A 21,804-nucleotide genomic window follows, 5' to 3' on the forward strand; every position below is an offset into this window, starting at 1 on the left:
GGTTTCCTGACGCCTCCATTGCAGTCGCTGTGGAACGCTCCCCGCGGTGACCCCCCAGCGCGAGGGCCAGGGTGTGGACAGGCTGCTCCAAACCAAGCGCCCCCCCGACGGGCAGGGGGCCCCGCGTGCCAGCTCCCAGGCGCGTCGTCAGCCTTGCCCTGTCGCAGGCGGCCCCCGGGCAGCTCAGGCCGGTGCCCCAAGCCCTGGCACCCAGGGTCCCAGCCAGAGTCCGGCGCCTCCCCATCCCAAAGGCCCACGCGCGTCCCCCGTCGCTGGAGGGCTCACGCCCAGACCAACGGGCGTAGGCGGCCCTGTGGCAAGCCCCAGGGAGGGTTACTGAGCAGGGAAATGGCATGAGCGAGTGTGCAAAGCAGGTGACGAGGGACTAACGAGGAAGCGCTTAGGGCTCCCAGGCCGCGGGGCTCAGCAAGCTTTCTTTGACCTTTAGGACAAATCCAGGCTAAGCAGCGGGGGATCTCTGGCTGGTCCCTAGAAACACCCTGCTCCCCTCCCCCGAGGGGGTCCCTGACTCCTTTTGCTGGGGCCGTGTGCTCTGAGCTGCAAACCCCGCGGCTGGGCGTTCGCGTCCATGACTCACCGCCGCAGGGGTGAGAGCGGAACAGCCGCACGCGTCCGATTCCCCCGTCCTGGCGGAGGCGTCTCCCGTTGTAAAGTCTGTCTGGTCTCCGCGGGCGCGTCGGGGAGCCCCCGGCCCTGCACCCCGTCTCCAGCACGACGAGACTCCGCCGGCCAGTAGACTAGAGGGGGGTTATTGCTTCTCCAGGGTACAGCCCAGCACAGACGGGATGTGGACGTAAGGAGTCGGGCGGGCAGCTCTAGACCCCTTGGGGCAGGGGTGCCTAGGCCCTCAACTCCCAGCACTCTGCTTAGTCTCCTCTTCATGGTTTTCCAGCCAAAACCTGCCTCGCTCCCAGGCCCTGCCCCCCCCCCCCAGGTGTCCATCTCCCCCTCCCTCCCTTTGTCTCTTCCGCTGGGAAGAGCCTTGTTCTCTGCTCAGACTGGGCCAATCCAAACGTGGGAGAGTCAGTGGGAATCGCACCTCAGGTGCGGGAACCCCGGGTCCCAGAGCGGACAGCCCCCGCTACGGCACGGCGGGTCTCCCCTTTCGCTTGGGCCAAAACTTTGCAAGGTCTCAATTCTGCCTCCTTCCTGTTCCACTCCTCTCGGGGCTGCAGAGGGAATACACAGGCACCAGCAGCAGACACAGGTTTCTACACTCTGGGTCCTCCCCCACAGTCTGGCACCTGAGGCGGCTGCCTCAGTTTGCCTCATGGTAAGGCCGCCCTGAGAGAGGCCAAGGAATGAATGGGCTCTGGAAACCGAACTGTCCGCAGCTGGAGTCTTCCTTCCAGGCCAGGCCAGGGCGCACGGGAAGGGTGCGGTGCCTCGCTGCTCCCTCAGCTGCGCCCATTCTGGGGGGGCGAGTGTCAGGCTCCAGGCTCTGCGCTCCTCTCCGAGGCTCCTGGCGCCACTCCGGGAGGGGGAGGAAACGTGGGAAGATGCGGCCGAGCCTTGCACCACGCGTCCCGCCACCCCCATGGTTACCAGCGCGGGCAGTGGGCTCCTGGTGGCGGTACTGAGCGAGCTCACAAGCAGCCCCGTGATCTGAGAGAGCTGACGGGGGGTCCCCGCCCGGAACTGGAGCTCGGAGAGACGATGAATCACTAATAATCCAATTGGGGACCTGTGAGCATGGGGCCGGGGCAGCGTCCCGATGTGGAGACGCACTGACCGAGGTCCCCCGGCCGTAGAGCCCAGGCTGGCTTTGCAAAGGGGCGGGCGGACACGGAGCTTTGCCCTCCTCTCGGGGCCGGGCCGGGCGTGCTGAATTCGGACAACGGTGCAAAGGGTTTGCAGACGGCGGGGGGCTGGCGATGGAGCGCAGGGGTTGCTGCTCGCCGTGCGCCGGGCCCAGTGGGGGTGGCGCGGCTCCGAGTGCTAGCGGCCCGTGTCCGCGAGGGGCCCAGATTAGCCCTGGCTTGTGGGGTCGGCCTGCGAGGGGCAAATTCCAAAGCGAGCGCTCAGCCCCTGGAATGGGCTCAGCTCTGTGAGGCCACAGAGCCCAGAGAGCCAGCTCAGAGGAAAGCCCCAGCCCCAGGGCCCGGCTGCAGCAAATCCCCACTAATTAGAACCCCCTGCCAGGAGGCAATGGCTTCATTAGGCGTCTGGGACGCAACCTCCAGCAGGTTTAACCTTTCTGCCTTGCTGAGCTCCGCTGCCCCGCCCAGAGCGCCCGCGCCGGGATCCAGGGGCCGAACGCAGGGAGAGCGGTGGCCAGGCCCCTCCTGCATCCCCTCCGCTTTGGGCTCAGGAGAGGGCAGGGCCCACGTCCCGGGGGTGCCACGTCCTCGGCCGGCGGGTGACCGGGGGAGAGCTGCTTTCCACGCGAGCCCCGCCAGGCTCTGCCCACATGCCCGGCTGGCTGGGCAGGGTCTCTGTGGCTCTGAGGTGTCACTCGGGCAGGGTGGGCCTGGAGCGTCAGTGCCCCGGCACAGAGCTAGCGGGGAAGGGGCCCCCCAGGGACATTTATTCCTGGTCCGTAGAGGGTCCCTACGTGGGAACCGAGCGACAGAGGCAAAGGGGGCTGTGAGTAGGCCAGTTGCAAGGGCCATCGGTGGGTTACAAGCAAGGTCTTCATCTCCTGGATCCTAGAACATCTGCCCGTCCCTGGCGGGCCCTGGGGAACTGTTTCCACACGTACCCAAAGCGCTGCAAAGCACGGGGCAGACGGAGGCCTACGGAGATGTTTGTCAGGGGCTAGAGAGGGATGGCAGGAGACAAATCGCTTGATCATTGTCTTCGGTCCATCCCCTCTGGGGCACCTGGCGCTGGCCACTGTCGGCAGACAGGATACTGGGCTAGAGGGACCTTTGGTCTGACCCAGTGCGGCCGCTCTTATGTTCTTATGTCTTAGAAAGGTGTGACCGGTAGCTGCAGCTGCCTGAGTAGTAGGCTGTTATCCTCTCTGTGCATCTTCCACACCACAGCAGCGACCTGCTCTGACTCCCCGCAGCCCTGCCCACAGCTCTCATGGCCCCGGGGCAGGAACCCGCTGGTGCTGACGGAGTGCAGGGAGGGGCTGGGGGCACCTCCCTGGTAGCGGCTGGGGGCACGTCCCTGGTAGCAGCCCTCTAACCGCAGCATTGGCGCACCACGAACCCAGCAGAACCAGGCTGGGGGAGGGGGCTGCCCCAGAGCACAGGCACAGGAAAAGGTGATCTCCCCAGGGCTGGGCGTTGTGTCCCCCCCTCCCAGGGAGGCTGCCCACTGGGCATGTTTGGGCAAGCCAGGGGCAGAAAGGATCAGGCCAGTGAATCCGCCTGGACAGGCCCCTCCGGAGCTGAGCGAGAGCAATTCCCCGCCCTCCATTCAGAGGTGCCCTCCGTCCAGGGCCCTGCTGCGACACACCCGGGCGGAGGCTGGCGGCTGCCTAGCCCAGGCGCGGACAGGGCCCTGCGCTCTCCAGGGACACAGAGAACTTGCCGCACCGTGTCATCGGCTGCCGGCTCGTACGCCCAGCCCGGGCGCTCTGCCCTGAGGCGCTTGGCTCTGTGCGGGAGGCAGGCAGGACCCAAGGTGGCTGGGACGGTGGTTCCTCACACCCTGGGGTCCCTGCCAGGCGGGCTGGTTATGGACCCGACCAGAGCCAGCCCTTCCTGCTGTTGCTGCTTTTCCGCCCCGTCTGCGGTGGCAACAAGCCCCTTAGGAGGCCCCTCGCGGGAGGGAATGGCATATTGACTCCCAGGGTAGAGGGTTAGCCGCAAGGCGGAGGGGAGTACAGCAACCCCAGGCACCGGGAGATCGTCCTCGGGGTCACAGGCCGGGGAGCCCGTCGAGCTGCAGTCGGGGCAGGGGAGGGACGGAGGGTGCCCAGTGCACATCGGCCCAGCGGCGGGCCGACAGACATGCCTGGTCCCCGACACCCGGCACTGGGGGGCAAAGACTGGGCTCCCCCCTCCCTGCTGAGCATGGCCGGGGGTGGCTGGGCTTTCTCCTGCCAGCCACAGCCGGGCCGGCTCCCTGGCTGAGGGGTTTCCGGCCGTCTCTGGCACACACAGGGGCCCATTGTTCTCAGCACGAATGTTACTCATCCCAGCGCTCCTGGCCCCGCGGGGTCCCCAGGGTCCGGGCGCCCTTCGCTGGGGAGCGGTGGCTGAGGCAGCGCTGGGAGATGAATGCCGGCTCCGGACAAACCCGGCTTGGCAGAGCACGTGCCCCCTGCCTGGCGGGCCCCGGCCCGGTCTCCGGGCAGCAGTGGAGCCGGTGGGGCTGGCGGGAGAGGAAATGACACGCTGCTGCCAAGGGGGCCGCGTTTCTCCTAGGCCCTTGGGAACGTAGGACCCTTGGAGCAGCGCAGCCGGCCCCGGGGAGCGCCTCACCACCCGGCACGGAGCAGAGGGGCTGGCGGGAACGAGCCCTGGGCTGGCTGTAGCCGTCCTCTGGGGGCCTCTCCAGCACTGGGCACCCTGCTCTCCACGAGCCAGAGCTCCCCTGCAACTCCGCGGGGTCCCTGCCCGCCCGGCGGGGGGAGGCTTTGCGGGGTTCCGGCTCAGATGGCGGGAGGGCGCCACGTCGCTGCACAGCCTGCTAGTGGCTGGAATTACTCGCGTCTGTCCCAGCACCTCAGCTGCCATCCCCAGGCCTTGGGCCGGAGAACAGGGCGCTGGACGGGCCTGTGTCCCCGCCTTGGGTCCTGGCGACAGGGCTGCCCTCACCCTACGCAGAACGTGCAGCCGCGTAGGGCACACTTGCAAATCTGGGGCCCCGCTGGGTCTTAATGTCCACCTGCCCGCTTCCGGCGAGCCCTGCTCTCCGGCTCTGTTCTGAGGATCTAGCTAACTGCCGCCTGCCAGAGCGGAGAGCAGAACATCGACCCGGGAAAGAGCTGGGCAGGAGGCCACGAAGCCCGTTCCCAGGCACGTGCCAACCCAACACAGACTGGCCGGGTCGGAATTGACCGGGGGCGTCGCCAGGCCCTGAGTCTAAAATCTGCTTTAAAACGTTCCACGGGCGTGTGGCTGACGCTGGTAAAATCACAGCTCTGCAACCCCCCCGCCTCGGGCTGCAGCCGGGCCGCTCAGTCCTCAGGCCGGCCCTGCCTGGCGACTGTCTGCCTTGCGTGCTCAGCCGGGGCAGTGGGGCCTGTCGTCACACCTGAGAAGGGAGGAGGCCCCGCTAACACGCACAGGTGCAAATGCCCACAGCCAGTCACCTTCCTCTCCCGGGGGCCCGGAGCTGGGGCGGAGGGAACCAGCCGGCAGGGCGAGGTGTCGCTCAGGCCGCAGAAATCGCTCCCGGCTCGCTCCAGGAATATCGCCCTGGGACTTGTGTCACCGGCGCCTGCTCTGCACCACGGTGAGGCTGGGCCCCCCCCTCCCAGAGACATTCAAAGCCACCGAGGCCCAGGAAAGGGGGGGGGGCAGCTGGAAATGGGATTTTGATCCACTGAAGGGGAATACCCAGACACAGCCAGGCCCTCGCTGTGCCCCGGCGAGACCATTCACAAGTAAGAGGGGACAGAAATCTCCTGGCTTGGCGCTAGCAGGACCCAACCAGCCAAAGGCCCAGGGCCCACCCTCCCCCGCTACCGACAGGACCCAGGAGAGCCCAGTGCCAGGCAGGATTGGGCCCACCCTTCACTCCTGAGCCATGCGTGAATTGGGAGCAGCGCCCTGCGGCAGGGAGCCGGCCGGGAGGATGGAGCGACGAGGCCGGCGGCTCCTGGCCGCTCCCCTGCGAAATGCCTCAGGGTCGGCCCCAAGCCGTGCTCAGGAGGTGGCTGAAGGTCCATTTGGAAGGACAAGTGGCGCTCGGGGGCTCCCCCGGCCCGTGACCCTGCGCCCTGGTTCGCGGAGGGATGTTCCGGGGCAGAGCCCGGCGCTGTGACTGGCGGCCACGGAGCAGCGGTTCAGCCCGGCGTGTGGGGAATTGGGCCCCTGCGCTAGCCAGCAGAGAGCCCCAGACGGCCAGGGGAACCCGCACCAGCCCCGTGCCCGGCCCAAGGGACTGAGCTGCAGGCCCAGGGCTCCCACCACGGGGGGCTCAGAGAAGCTGCTGGCCTCCGCCTTTCTGTGCCCCACGGGCCCATCCGCAGGCCCCGCTGCCGTCCCGCCCCCGGCGACGTCCCTCAGGCAGGAGGGGCTGAGGGTGCCCGGTGCTTTGGAGCTGTCGAAAGCCACCGCCGGGCCCGTCCCCTGGGGGATGAATCTCGGTTCTGGGAGCCCGAGCGAGAGACGCCAGCGGGGCCCAGCCGGCCGCCGTGAGCGTCTGCTCCCTGGGCGAGCGGCAGCTTGGCTGCGAGGCTGGGGCCTGCTGTGCCCGGCTGGGCAGGGAGCCCAGGCATGCACCTGCTGGAATGTTTTCCCTTCCGCCGGCCTGCCCTGCCGAGAGGCCGCCTGGAGCCAACGCTTCCCCACCACTTTCCCACACTCGGAAAACCCCCCCCCCCCTTGGCAAAGCCACGCCAGGCAGTGCGGGGGGAGGGGCGGCTGAACCCCCACGCCAGGCAGCACGGGGGGAGGGGCGGCTGAACCCCCATGCCAGGCAGCGCGGGGGGAGGGGCGGCTGAACCCCCATGCCAGGCAGCGCGGGGGCAGGGGACGGCTGAACCCCCACGCCAGGCAGCGCGGGGGTAGGGGATGGCTGAACCCCCACGCCAGGCAGCACGGGGGGAGGGGCGGCTGAACCCCCACGCCAGGCAGCGCGGGGGCAGGGGACGGCTGAACCCCCACGCCAGGCAGCACGGGGGCAGGGGACGGCTGAACCCCCACGCCAGGCAGCGCGGGGGGAGAGGCGGCTGAACCCCCACGCCAGGCAGTGCAGGGGGCGGCTGAACCCCCACGCCAGGCAGCACGGGGGGAGGGGCGGCTGAACCCCCACGCCAGGCAGCACGGGGGGAGGGGCGGCTGAACCCCCACGCCAGGCAGCGTGGGGGGGAGCAGGGGGCGGCTGAACCCCCACGCCAGCAGCACGGGGGGGGCAGGGGGCGGCTGAACCCCCACGCCAGGCAGCACGGGGGGGAGCAGGGGGCGGCTGAACCCCCACGCCAGCAGCACGGGGGGGGCAGGGGGTGGCTGAACCCCCACGCCAGGCAGCACGGGGGGGGCAGGGGGTGGCTGAACCCCCACGCCAGGCAGCACGGGGGGGGGGCAGGGGGCGGCTGAACCCCCACGCCAGGCAGCACGGGGGGGGCAGGGGGCGGCTGAACCCCCACGCCAGGCAGCACGGGGGGGGGCAGGGGGCGGCTGAACCCCCACGCCAGGCAGCACTAGGGGGGGCAGGGGCCGGCTGAACCCCCACGCCAGGCAGCACGGGGGGGGCAGGGGCCGGCTGAACCCCCACACCAGGCAGCACGGGGGGGGCAGGGGCCGGCTGAACCCCCACGCCAGGCAGCACGGGGGGGCAGGGGGCGGCTGAACCCCCACGCCAGGCAGCACGGGGGGGCAGGGGGCGGCTGAACCCCCACGCCAGCTGGAGTCAGCCGGCTGCTCCCTGCTTTCCCTGAGAACATTTGACCTCCCGGGGTCAGCTCAGCCACCTGCAGGAGGGGCCGGGAGGGCCACACATGGGGCCCCTTCCCCCCGTGTTGCTCCGGGCAGGTAGATCTGCTCCGGCTCCAGCCGGGCTGGGCAAAGGGGAGCCCTGGGATTAACTGTGGAGGCTGCAGCTGAGCTACCAAGCGGCACTAACCCCGGCCAGGCCCCCAGCGTCTCTCCTTCCATCCGAACAGCTGCTACGGCCATTTCCCCGGCCCTCGCCTCCCCCACGCCGGTGGGAACAGCCAGGGATGGGCCGGGCACCGGCCAAGGCCCCCACGCAGGGCTGCCAGGCCCCCCGGGGAAGGCCCCTTGCTGCTCCCCACACAGAGGTACTGCCCCCCCGTAGGGCTCGTGGGGGAGGGCCTGGCCCAGCCATTCAGCGCCCAGCTGAGGACGAGGCCAAAGGATCTGGCAAGGGTCCTGAGCCACCCACCCCCGGTGCAAAGGAAGGATCTTTCTCCAGGGCTGGCTCAGCTTCTGCCTCCTCCACGCCGCTGGCGCAGCCGGTGGGCAGAGCGCGCCTGGGGGGGCCCTGCTGTGGCTGAAGGATGCTCTCGCCCAGGGCCCGTCCCCAGGCCCGCGGGATGCCGTCGGTCGGGCCGGCCTTGCGCTCAGCTCTGCGGTGCCGGAGCAGTCGCGGGGGACGCTGAGCCTGCCGGGGGCTCTTTGCCCGGGGCGGTGCGGAGCCTGTCACCCCGAACGGACGGCGCCACTCGCTGGCTGGGGCCGCTCCTTGCCTGGTTCAGAGACACAGGCAGGCTAGAAGCCAGGACCTGAGACGTCAGGGGTAAATCCACCTGGCACCAGGGAAGTGTCCGGGGGTGGGACCCCGCGCTGCGGCGCCTCCTGCTGGTGGCTCCGGGGAATTAGTTCTTGCTCAGCAGGGCAGCCCCTTCCAGCTGGTCTCTCACCTGCCGTCGCTCCACGCTCAAGCCATGGTGCTCCTGGACCATGGCACCCTCTTTGGGACCCTGCCCCCCGCCAGTGGGCCTCTCCTCCGCCCTCCGGGGGCTATGGGCAGCCCCGAGTCTCTGCCACTGTGGCCTCCAAGCCCAGCCCCTCTGTCCCAGGGGCCAGCCAGTCTGTAGGGGCCATGCCTGGGTGGCAAGGTGCAGTGCAAGGGGAAGGGGAGACCCAGGCCCACCCAATACTCTGGGTCCCGACCCAGGGACCCTCAGGCAGCAGCCTGGTCCCACCTTCCCCTGCTCCCCTTCTCTGCCTTCCAGTCCGTGGGCCACGTCCCCCCTCTTGCAAAAGCCTCCTGGCCCTTGATGCAAGGCCCCAGCCTTGTGGGTCTCAGGCAGGAGCCTCCTTCTCCAGCCCCCCAAGCCTGCCCCGCTCTAGTGAAGATTCTTTCTCCAAGGGACCCAATCCTGCACCCGCCTTGGTCGGGACCCAAGTGCCTCTACCTGCTGGGCAGCTCCTTATATACTAGGCTGCCCCAGCAAGCTGCCCCTGGTTGGCTCCTTCAAAGCTCCTCTCTGATTGGCCAGAGCTCTGCACAGGCTCCCTCTGGCCTATGTTAACCCCTTCCCAGCCAGTGTCGCTGCGTGAAACTCGGGTGCCACTGTTGATATAACGGGGTAGATGGGCTGTGTGTAGGGAGGGTATCTGCGCCTGTCCCTGCTGCCGAGCGGTCAGCACCCTTCCAACACCACGGGGGCGGTTCAGACGGTCTGGAGCATGGACGAGTAAAGGCAAATATCAAGGCCTCAGGTAACTTCTCCCGACTTGGCGCAAGGATCTGAAAGTGTCTTGCAAACGTTCATCCAGCCCCACGCATGCCTGTGTTATTATCCCCACTGCCCCTGAGCCCGAGGAGAGTTAAGTGACTTGCCTAGGGCTTCCGAACAGGTCAGTGGCAGGAAGGGAAGGCTTCCCGCAACCCTGCCCCCATTCTAACCATTAGACCCCACCCGCCCACCCCGGCCCTAAAAGAGGGTTTGTCGAGCCGTGTGGACATGCAGCTTTTCATTAAGCACGTCCGAGGGTGGCGGAATCAGCTCGGTCACTCAGCAGCCTTTGTGTAACGTGAGCCGAAGGCCTGTTCGCAGTGGAGATGGCGGGAGCGCGGCCCAGGCTGAATAGCAAGTAAACGGCAGAACACTGATTGTATTCATGGCACCAGCAGGACTCAGATGGTGCACGGGACGAATCCTCCCCCCACAATCTGCTTTACAAGCCCTTTGAACAAAACGAGCCATTCAGGGAGTGACCGAACGGCTGCCCTTGGCAGACCTGGGGCGCGATGGCTGCATGGCAAGCGAGATGTGACATTTACCCTTTGCAGGGCCGTGCGCGGTGACAACACAGCCATGGTGGGAGCCAGCCGTGTCTGGGAGGCCAGTCCGATGCGGGTTGGACACGTTCGCAGACGGCCGCGTTCGCTCTTGCATTTAGCGCAGTCAGTAACGCACACAGCACCCGGCCCGTTTCTCCCTGGGGCCAAGGGGGCAAAGGAGCACCGTGAATCCTGGATGGCGTGCAGGAAGGCCAGGAGAGTCACCGGCCTGATTAAAGGGCCTCTCTCCTGGGAGAGGCGGGCGAGCCGCTGCTCCGTAACATCCTGCCCCCGTGCGGGGTGGACACGGGCTGCCAGGCGGCTTTGGCCTGTGAGTTGCCAGAGCCCTCGCTGGGCATTCCGCCAAGGGGCAGAGGAACAGCGGGATCTCCCGTTAGGACGCACTGTCCTCTCTTCGCCAAGCTGCTAGGCCGGTCGGCAATCAGCACTGCAGGGCAGGCTCGGGCCACAGGGAAGCCCCCGGGGTGGAGGGGCGAGAGCTGACAGCAGCGCAGTGGGGCCTCCCAGAGTGACCTGTAAATGGGTGGGAGGAAGGCGCTTGGTGTGGTTCCTGGCAGAGCCTTCGGGGCCAGGAGGCCAGGCTGGGCGCCTCCATGCAGGGCCGCGCCCTCAGCCTCGTGGGGCTTGGATTATCCCGCGCACGGGGCCGCTGTTCCAGGCTGGATGGCAAAGTCAGCGGCAGCAGCGTGGGCCTGGATATGGGATCCGACCCGCGCGGCCCCAGGGACACCGCGCTGCCGCGTACCGAACACGCCGCCTGCGGCTGGGGCTGCCCACGGAGGACACCGCTCGCGGGTCACGGCTCCAGCTTATGCCCGGCTGTTCCTAGGAATGGAGGTGGCGTTCCTGCTGCTCCTGCTAGCAGAGCTGTACACCCAGGAGTTTATCCTCCCAGCCCCAGTGCTGCGTGGCACCCCCTTCCCCACACACCCTGCACCTCTCCCCCGCGATGGCTGTGCCTGACACCCCTCTGCCCCCACGCTGGCCACCGGGCAGGCCAAGGGCTGCCTGCTGGAGCTGAGGATGGTGATTCCTGCACCCAGCGCAGCCAGGGCTGTACCAGAGGAAAGGGCCTCTCACCTAGGAGCTAGGAGGGGGCCGTTCCATAACTTCCTGCCCAGCGCCACTGCTCATGCTGAGCCACAAAGGCCCTGGGTGAGGCTTATGGGGACAAATGCCCACCACACCCACCTCTGGAGGGTGTGACCCACCGAGTCCCGCACCGCCTGGGAAGAGCAGTTTCAAAGGGCGGGACAGCAGCGGAGCTACTGTGGATCTGAGGAAATCAAATTCTGAGCCACCCCTGCCCCGCCTCAGGCAAACACCCAGAACAAGGGACAGCTGCAGGGTGGCAGCGTGGGAACGTTCAGGCGCTGGCTCCTGCCTTTAACCAGAGCAAACTGCTGCTTGGGGCAGAGGCAAACAGAAGCTGCAGTGACAGACAGGTGCAATTCTGACCCCCCCCCAATTCCTGCGTAGCCTGGGTGGGCGGGGTGCAGAGGAGAACCTGAGGATCCCACTGCAGCCCTATTGCGGTGTCCGTCACAAACAGCCTGGGGCTGGGCCGTCTGCCAGCCAGCCTCTCCTTCTGATTCCTAATATGATCTCCCTGGAAATAGTTTGTTTATTGAAGTTGTGTTTCCCGCAGGGAGCCTGCTTTAATGCTGCAGAACGGCTCCGGTTACAGGGAAAAAACACCCAGCTCCATGCCTGGAAACCCAGCCGGTCAGCAAACCTCTGCAGGCCCGTAGGCAGGAATTTCTGGGAGGGGGGCTTTTTTTGTAAATGTGGACCACAAGGGTGTGAATGCAGCCCCCCCCCCGTTTCCCAAGTGAGCAGGGAAATCAGCTCCGGCCTTCCCCCGGCTGGTCAGAGCATGGGGGAGGGAGGCTCCGGTAGCGTGTTGCTCCTGCCTTCCCCTGGCCGGCAAGAGCATGCTCACTTGGGGGATCGGTGGGTGGGGGGCTTTTGGCCCCCCCCCCGGTGCACAGGCCTGCTATGTGCGAAATCCTGGATCCCCTCGGCATTCTGCCCATGTGATCGACGTCAGGGAGATCCGAGAGTGCCGGCCCGTCCTGCACAGAGAGCCCCCCCCACCCGTGGGGAAGGGCTTCTGTTAGCTCCCCATGTATTTACCTCCAGCACGGCAGTTCTGGGGTTTCTAGCGGTTTCCTAGCGCTGCCATCGGCTGGGTGACTCCTGCGGGAAGAGGGAGTCGGGGTCTGGCACAACTCTGCCTCATGCCTAATGTCGCTTGGGAAAGGCAGGGATGCCTGGGGCAAGGGCTCAGAAGTCCTCCTTGCTTTTGCTGAAACACTAACTGCTAGGAGGGGAAAGATGGTCCCAACTCCTCACTCGGAGACAGGACTCCTGGGTTCCGTTCCTTGCTTTGTGGCAGATCTGCCGCTGCGCCGGACAAGACACGCTCCCCGTCTCCATCAGCGAATTAGGGACAACAGCGTCCTCCCCTTGGGGAGACTGGGGGGGTCAATGCTGCTCGAAAAGCTCTTTGAGATTCTCTTGCCGAACGGAGAAGACACGCTTGGCACAGCTAGCCTGTGGGTACGATACCAGCTCAAACGCCGCGTGTGCAAGTTCAGACCGGCGTTCCCAGGGAAGCGCCTGACATTCTGTGATCCACGTCTCAGGGCTCGCATTCCTTCCCCAAGCACTGCTTCTGGCAGGAAACAGGCTTTTGGAATGATCTGTTGTACATGTCACCCCAAACCAGGTAGAGACCCGTAAACACTAGACCAGGGCTACTCAACTTCGGAAGCCCCGGTGGCCACATATAAGTGTGATCACATGTATATATGCAAATATACACAAATAGCTTCTTTCACAGACAGGCATGAATACATAAATTAAGGCAAGACTACACAACACGCAGGCCCCGTTTAAGTCAGTTCTGCTGATATTAATAAAATGCAACATTTCCCCCTATTTCCACTCACATGGCAGCACTTTTAATGAGCAATGACAGTCCAGGAATTTAACTACTAAACCATTATATCGACTCGCCAGTGTGGAGCGTGTTCCCAGTGGAGGCCATGTTCAAAGGATCCCACCCGTGGGCTGTGTGTTGAGCCCCGTGTAAACCCAACCCACACCACAGGCGGCAGTTAACAAGCTGCGGGCCTCATGCGGCCTAGGGCCAGGTGTTGAGTAGTCCTGGTCTAGATCATCCCTGCCAGGTGTCTGTCTAACCTGCCCTTAAATATCTCCAGAGACGGAGATTCCACAACCCCCCTAGGCAACTTATTCCAGTGTTTCACCCCCTGACAGGCAGGACGGTTCCCCAATGTCCAACCTAAACCTCCCTGGCTGCAGTTTGAGCCCCTTGCTTCTTGTCCTGTCCTCAGAGGCCAAGGGGAACAATTTTTCTCCCTCCTCCTTGTGACACCCTTTTAGCTACCTGAAAACTGCTATCCTGTCCCCTCTCAGTCTTCTTTCCAAACTAAGCAAGCCCAATTCCTTCAGTCTTCCCGCATAGGTCATGTTCTCTAGACCTTTCATCATTTTTGTTGCTCTTCTCTGGATCTTCTCCAATTTCTCCACATCTTTCTTGAAATGTGGTGGCAGAACGGGATTTATATAGAGGCAATAAATAAGATATTCTCTGCCTTATTCTCTCTCCGTTTCCTAATGATTCATAGTAACGTTTGCTTTTTTACTGCTGCTGCACATCGAGTGGACGTTTTCAAACAACAATCAACAACGACTCCAAGCTCTTTCTACTTCCCTCACTAGGATTTAACTTCCACTTTTTAAACAATGCTTTATCCCTCACTGCTTCTTTGCCTTGGCTATTAAGCCACGGTGGCTCTTTTTTGGTTCTCCTACTGTGGTTTTTAATTTGGGAGATACGTTTAAGTTAAGTTTCTATTATGGTGCCTTTGTAAAACTTGCATGCAGCTTGCAGGAATTTTACTTTTGGCACTGTGCCTTTTCATTTGTTTAACTAACCTCCTCCTTCCCTGGCACCCCGCGCCACACTCAGAGCTGGAGTTCCTGAGATTATAGCCAGGAGAAAACTCTAGCTCCCTTCAGCTGCAGGTTACAGAAAATCTGAGCTCGTAGTGCTCTCTAGTGCCTTCTCGTTAAACTGCAGGTCTTTGGGCTTCCATTGCAACCCGCTACCCTGCTCCTTGCAGAGCAGGGGGCTTACTGCAGGGTTGTTCACAGCCCATCACACGGGTGAAGCAAGTGATTCCAGTTTGCCGTGAAATGCTGGTGCTTCTTCATAGACCAGCATCATTATGCTGTCTAGTACCTGAGGAACCTTCCTGGGTCAAGGGAGGCGAGAACAGAACCTGCAGAGAGAAGAATCAGTAGCTGAATGGGGCTGGCAGAGGAAGAACCCCCCAAAATAGCTGGCATAAGCTGCCCAGGTCTCTCTGAATGCCAGTTGTACTAGCTCACAGCCTTGGGCTGTGTCTACATTGGCATGATTTTGTGCAAACTTGCTGCCTGTCTAAACTGGCGGGGAGTTCTTGCGTAAGAACACTGACGTTCTAATGTGTGAAATCAGGGCTTCTTGCGCAAGAACTATGATGATCCCACTCAGGAAGAAGCCCTTTTGCGCAACTGTTCTTGCGCAAGAGGCCAGTGTAGACAAGCAACATGAATTTCTTGCACAAGATAAAGCCCAATGGCTAAAATGGCCATTGGAGCTTTATTGTGCAAGAGAGCGTCTACACTGGCACGGATGCTTTTGCGGAAAAGCACATGCCAGTGTAGACACTCTCTTGCACAAATACTTTAACACAAAAACTCTTGCGTTAAAAGTATTTGTGCAAAATCTTGCCAATGTAGACGTAGCCTTCTACTTTCCACCCTCTCTGCCTAACCAGACACCATCCTCTTCCCAGTGCCTAGCTGACAACTCCACTCCTTGCTGTTTTGCTCAGTAAAGAACAGCCAAACAGCCCTGGATTGTCCCCTACAGTAAAGTATTGTCAAAGCACCACACACCCATTCTCTAACAAAGGCAGCCCTCCCCCTGACTGGCCTTTTAAGAGATAATGGTTCCAGCCCCACCTGCGACTTATTCAGGCCTCCTCCCAGGGGAGGAAAATTGGCTCAGCCACGACAGGTGGGCCATGCGGTTAAATCAATCCAAGAGGCGAGGGCCCCTAGAAAGGCCAAAGGTGGGGAGGAGTCCAGGGCGGGGAGGCAGGAAGAACAGGGTAAAAAGGGTTGGGTGTAGTGCCTTTGTAATCTAGCCACACAGTGGGGGAAGAGAACGTTGTTTCTTTGGGCAGCTTCGGGGGGGTGTGTGTGAGAGAGAGAGAGAGACATGCATGCATGCATCTGAGCTCATACACGCCTCCTCTTTGGGATGGGCTGAAAGGGGGCAACTTGGAGAAGCTGAATGAGGGTTGCAGCTGGCCTGAATTATCAGCAGGGGAACCCCGTCTCCCTCCACCACTTCCCAAAGAGGGCTGGCCTAAAACATAGGAGAGACCCCACCCTGGACTCATGTAAAGGAGAAAAGTGACTTGCTGCAACAGGTGAATAACTGATATTCCTCAAAAGTACAGGGGGGAAAGGGGGAGTCTTGGTTTAAGATGCTTTGGCCTAGTGGTGAGCTCTTCCAAGGCCTTGAGGGAACTGGGGGCAGTGTCAGGCCAGGAGAAGGAACCCAGAGCTGGCTACCAGCTACAGACAGGCTTGGTCTCAGCCTGCAGGTGGGGAAGTTGAGGAGCACTGAGGCAGAGTTACCTGCCCACAGGCACCCTCAGCCCTTGGTGAGCCAGTCTTCTAGTGCCTTACTTCATCCACCAAACCATCTGCCTTCCAGCCACGGATCTCCGAGCGCTGTACAAGCACTGGCGCAATCTAGGAGGGTTTTGCCGATGACTTCAAGGGGCTTTCACCCATTCACTGCTGCAAAGGATTACTGTGAGCTGACTGATTCCCTCTCCCAGGTATGGCCCTTCTGAGTAGGGACGTTCACCTGAGCCTGGGAACAGCTGAGAGGCAGAATCAAGACCTATTTACGTGTGGTGCAGACTAACGAGCAGCTCATTGTCCATACACTGCTGTTCTCGAACTGGGGTGGGGAGGGAGTAACAAAACTCTACATCCACACTGGCAGGTTCTTGTGCAAAAACGACTGTTCTTGTGCAAGAACCCACAGGACGTCCACACTGCTTGCCCGCTCTTGTGCAAGAAGATTTCCAGGAAGGCGTGGGAAGAGAGGGCTTCTTGAGCAAGAGCTACGCTCTCTTCTAACAAGTGTAAGCCCTCTTGTGCAAGAGGGCAGTGTGGACGCACGGCAGGGGATTCTTGAGCAAGAAAGCCCTATGGCTAAAATGGCCATCAGAGCTTTCTTGCACAAGAGAGCATCCACACTGCCACGGATGCTCTTGTGCAAAAGGACAGGGCAGTGTGGACGTGTTCTTGCATAAGAACCCTTGTGCAAGATGTTCTTGTGCAAGAACCCTCCAGTGTAGACACACCTAGAAATGTCTTTCTAAAACGAATGGGGAAGGTAACCTGGGGTTGCAAGTCACCTGCCGGGTTGTAGAGGAATGCAAGCTGGCTCCCCTGGACCCACAGACAGACGGGCTACCTCTGGACCCAGCAGCAAGGAACCATTTCCAGACAGCCACTTCCCCAGATCAGTCTCTGGGCTTCCTGAAAGCGGTGACTGCCGGCACAGTGAGCAGGCGGGGGGAAGGCACAGACCAGCCAACCACTGAGTCCGATGGAGTGACATAGGCTGGTGTCACGTTACTGGATCTTGAGGGGAGCAGCCAGATCACTAGTGCACCCATCGGTGGGGGTGTTGGCCCCAGAAATGGTATAGAAGGGGGCCATGTGGGGTGTTGAATGGAAGCTCACTGTCTGCTAATCCTATGTACGCTGGTCATGTGTTTGTATAATGTCTGTGTGTGCAATTATTAGCATGTACTTGTATGGATCCTGAATATTTCCCTGCATGTGGTTGAGCATTGGGCAGGGCCTGGCCTGTGGACATGCTGATTAGTGAGGCCCTGTGGGACAATGGCTCTCAATGGGCCAAGGACACATCTAAAGAATGAGGGCTGTCACCTGAGAGCTGCAAGCAGGGAACAGAGATTGGCCTCTGGCCAGGTGACCTGCTATAGCCAAGAAGGGACCAGGAAGGAGGGATAAATAGGCCATGTGGGCAACGCCATCTTGTTCTCAGCTCAGCACTTCATCCCAGAGGCAGCACTGCAGGGATCGAAGAGCCTGGAAGACCTGTGAACCCATCCTGATCCTAGGATGCGCAACAAGAACTTTTAAACCAGCAGCTGTAACATCACTGCTAGAGCCTGCACCGAGAACTGGGAGATTCGATGCATGTAATGTACTATCCTTTAACAACCTTACTCTCATGCTTTTCTTTATTGTAATAATAAACCTTTAGATGTTAGATGCTAAAGGATTGGCCCAGCGTGATTTGTGGGTAAGGTCCAGAGGGTAAATAGACCAGGGATCTGTGGCTGGTTTCTTGGAACCGGACAGAACTTGTTCGGGGTAGGTGGGATTGGGTGCTAGGACTCCTGTAGCCAGACACAAACCCCATCTTGTTTTTCCACGAACCCCATCTTGTTCCCCCCCCCCCAGAGAGCAAGAGAAAGGCAGTCAGCCTTTGATGCCCTGGGAACGCAGGTGGGCTGCCTGTCCCTGACTCTACCATAAACAGAAACCAGACAGTAAATGGGCTAGCTGACGACCCGGGGCCTCCCGTCGCCCTGATGGCTAGTACCAGTAATTGACATGCCTGCACTGTCCCAGGAGAGGAATCTTCGCCCATCACATACCAGAGGTGCCCATTGTCTGCATTTTCCCAGGTGTAAATTATGCTTTGCACCCTTCGTGGGAAACTTGGCATTCAAAGCCATTTTTCCTAATTGGCCACTTGAGACCAGGAAGAAGCCTACATGACCCAAGGGGTATAAAAGAGGTTCAGCAGCCCACCCCATTTGAGCTCCAATCATCTATACCTGCTGGCAGGTATTGATTGTCTCCCGAGGTCTGTGGGACGCCCAACCTCGCCCTACTTCTTCCCAAGGGATTGAGAGAAAGACGCTGGCCACGCCAAGTCTGGAACGCAGGGGTGAGAATATATACCTGCTATGTGTCTATTTTGCATGCATTTAATAAGAGCTCAGAGAACCAAAAAGGTTTCATGGTACCTGTAAGTGACTTATTAGTGTAATTTCTGTCCTGTCCTTTGTAATGTCTGTTATCTGTAACACAGCAGTAGCATTTAACAACTAAGTTTACCCTGTAACAATAAAATAGTAACTGTTTAAGCTTTAACCTGACTCCTTCAGTTGCTGTAACAGAACCAAGCACAATTTAAAGAACTTCAGCTGGTAATAAGGGACTCACTGCCCTGACCGTCGGCTGACAACTCCCCACCTGTGTATGAGGCCCGGGGCCATCTGGGGCACAGATATTGCTGGGGTGTCGGAGGGGTTTTGCTTGTGAGGCTTCAGGCAGGCAGCTGAAGCGCTCTCTGGGACTGGTTTGTGGCCTGTTCGGAGAGGTCACCAGTCTGGGGGCTGTAAGGAGCCCCGGATTTGAGCAATTCACCCTGAGCAGATGCCCTCAGCTGTGCCCGGACACGGCCCAGTCTGTCACAGCTGGGCACAAGACCCTCTGCAGGCTGCAGCTCGGAGGTCCTGGTGGCCAGGGACTGCCCTAGAGGTACAAGGGCTGCTTGTCTGCTCCTGCCCTGCAGTCTTTCTGGTTGTTTTGTTCATGCTAACCTGAGTGAACGTGATGGAGGTAGGGGCCTAGTACTGTGGCCAGGAGGAAGTGAGGGAAGGGCAAGGCCGTGGCCAGAGACACCTGTCAGGTCTGCGATACACAGTGTGGCCACTCAGCTCCCAGGGGCTCTCTGGCACTGGAATGGTTCTCATTCAGCTGGTGCGAGGCTCACTGAGAGGTGAACGCAGGAATGCAAACCTCAGTCTGCTTCACTTTGGTGATAAATCTCCCTGTGTCCATGACACCATTCAGGAATCAGCAGTGTCCTGGTGGCTGCCTGCTCTGACTCCTGGGAGCTCATAAAGGGATGAAATTGTTCAGGGTCCACATTCCCCGTCTTCCAAGATTGCCCTGCAGCACAAATCCTACTCAGACGGCTGTAACCAAGATATCTGCAGGCCAGAAGCACTCACTAGCCTGCTCCTCTCTTCCCTCCACTTCTCCAGGGAAAAGCCCTCTATCTCTGAGGTAGACTCAGACAGGTGCCCCGGCTCCCTCTCTCCATTTGCACTTTGCCCTTGTCACGTTATCGGACTCTAAAGATCATTCTTGTACCCATGGGGGGGATGGAGGGTATTTGCCCCAAAAGTCTAAACAGGGAGCCACGTGAGGTATCACATGAAAGCTTATGTTCCACTGATTCTGTATGAGCTATTCATGTACTTGTATGATATCTGTATGTGGAGTTAGAAACATGTACTCTGTAGGGATGCTGGAAAATTCCCTGAGGCAGAGCAACAGGCAAGGAATTTTCAGCCAGTGTCTATGCTAATTAGTGAGGCTCCAGGGACAATAGATCTAAGTGCCAGAGACACTCCTGGGGACTGTCTTGATATCTGCAAGCCAGCCAGGATAACAGTTGCTGACTTGGGACACAGGGATAGGTCAATGGACCATGTGACCTGTTCTGGCCAGGAAGATACTAAGAGAGGTATATAAGTGCCATGTGGCACCCTCCATCTTGGTCTTCAGCTCAGCTCTTGATCCCAGATGCAGCCTTGCAGGGAGCCATGAGCCAGAAAGAACTGTAGGATGTACACCAAAGACTTCTAAGCCAGGAATTATAACATCTCTGCTACAAGCCTGTGTCAAGAACTGGGTGATTCGGTGCATGTAATGTATTATTCTTTAACAACCTTACTCTCATGCTTTTCTTTCTTTTAGTAATAAACCTTTAGATGTTAGATTCTAGAGGATTGGCTCAGCGTGGTCTTGTGGGTAAGATCCAGAGTGTAAATTGACCTGGAAACTGTGGCTGGTTTCTTGGGACCAGAAGAACTCGTTTGGGGTAGGTGAGATTGGGTTCTAAAACCCCTCACCTGTGCATTAGTCCCAGGGCTGTTTGGGGCACAGGAAGAGCTGGGGTGTCTTTCAGACAAACAGATTCATGAGATAAGGTCATAGACATTTTCCTTCCTTTTGTAACTCTCCAGACTGGCATCCTCCAGGCTCTCTGTCCTAGCACACACAAGGGTAGGAATCATTCTCTCTTCCTCGAACACACAAGCCCCTGAACCGTCAGATCTCTGGGATTCTGGCAAGATGCTGACTGGATCTACCCAAGTCACAGCATCATTCTCCCCAACAGACACAAACCTAGGGCCACCCCCTTTCTGGGCCTTAGCTGTATCCAGTCCCAACTCTGGGACAACAGCACCGCTCTCAGCCATCACAGGCTGAGGGACACCTTCCCCAGACACAGGATCAGGGAAACCCACTTCCCCTACAGGCATGCCACTGCCATACAGTCAGACAACTAGACAGTTTCTTTGTCCCAGCACCCCCAGCTATTCTCAGGCACACAGCTAGCGACAGATAGCTTCCTTCACTGACCCACTGCTACTTCCAGCAGCCAAACTGGCTACAGCCAAAAGGCAGGAGGCTGGACTGATAAGAGAAGAAACCCTGTGGGGCCAGGCGCCTGGAACCCTGCAGACTTCAGTGAGAATTGCTGCGGCTTAACTAAGGACAGAATCAGGCTGCTGAGCTTTACAAAGGATGAGTAGGTAGGTCAGGGGAGCGTAGGAAGTAAATCGTTCACGGAAGGGGAAGAATGCTTCTAGAAGATGGAGAGAGGCCTTCTCCCCGCGCATGTGTTTTGAAAACACTGTAAAAGCCAAAGGCAAAACCCAAGGATGTTCTCCAGCATTCTCTGAGCCAGGAACCAATGCCAGTCCGGCTAGGGACTGCTTACAGAGCCAATAGGAGGGTTGCAGCAGATAGGGCGGGAAATTCTTCCAGCCATGTGAACACACGTCTGATTGGACAGAGATCTGGAAAGCAAAGCACTAGGTCAGCTGGAGCTGTTGAGATGCACTCAATCGCCAGACAGCAGGGGCACACACAACCGCCTCACATGCTAGCATTTTACATTTCACGTGGTACTGGCATGGTTAATTAATGCAGCACACTCAAGCAAATGCAAAATTGTCAGCTGTCTCTACTGAAACCCTGTACTAGGGCCATTCCCAGGCCCCTTCTCTTCAGGACTGTGACACTGTCAGGTTTTTTATATTTCACAAACGGTTACTCACTTGGCATTTTGTAGGTAGCTGAAGGAGCCTGAGACTGTGCTTCAGCAGCTACTCTCATGGCCTGGAACCACATGGCTCTTCTATGGGACACTCGTGAAACAAGCATTGCTACTGATGCTTGGAGATTCCTGCATTCCATCTGTGTTTGATATGCTAAAGCACAGGAAGAAGTTTCATTCTTTGCAGATGGTGGTAAAGTAGCAGTAAGCACTTTTCCTATGCCCATGCAAGGAAACAACATCTTCAATTCAAAGCACTAACACTGTTTCTTCTGCTAGTTTTTAAAAGGCTGCTTAATGCACTGAAAGGTAACATTAATCCTCTGCACTGCAGCAACCCTCCTGACACAGCATAGAAGACCTGCTAGAAGACCCATTGCACATCCCGAATGTGTCTCGACTACATCTCTCTGTCGACAGAGATGTAGGTTAGGCACATCGAAATTGCTAATGAAGCAGGGATTTAAATATCACACCTCATTAGCATAAATATGGCTGCCGCTTTTTTTTAAAATGGAGTTTTTGAAAAAACAAATGGCAGCCTACACGCGGAGCTGTCAAAAATAAAACCTTTTTCGACAGATCCGCGTCTAGACTGCCATTTGTTTTTTTTAGAAAAAACTAGTTTAAAAAAAAAGCGGTGGCCATGATAAATCCCT

Source organism: Pelodiscus sinensis, chromosome 22 (assembly GCF_049634645.1).
Source record: "Pelodiscus sinensis isolate JC-2024 chromosome 22, ASM4963464v1, whole genome shotgun sequence".
In the NCBI taxonomy this organism is placed as follows: Eukaryota; Metazoa; Chordata; order Testudines; family Trionychidae; genus Pelodiscus; species Pelodiscus sinensis.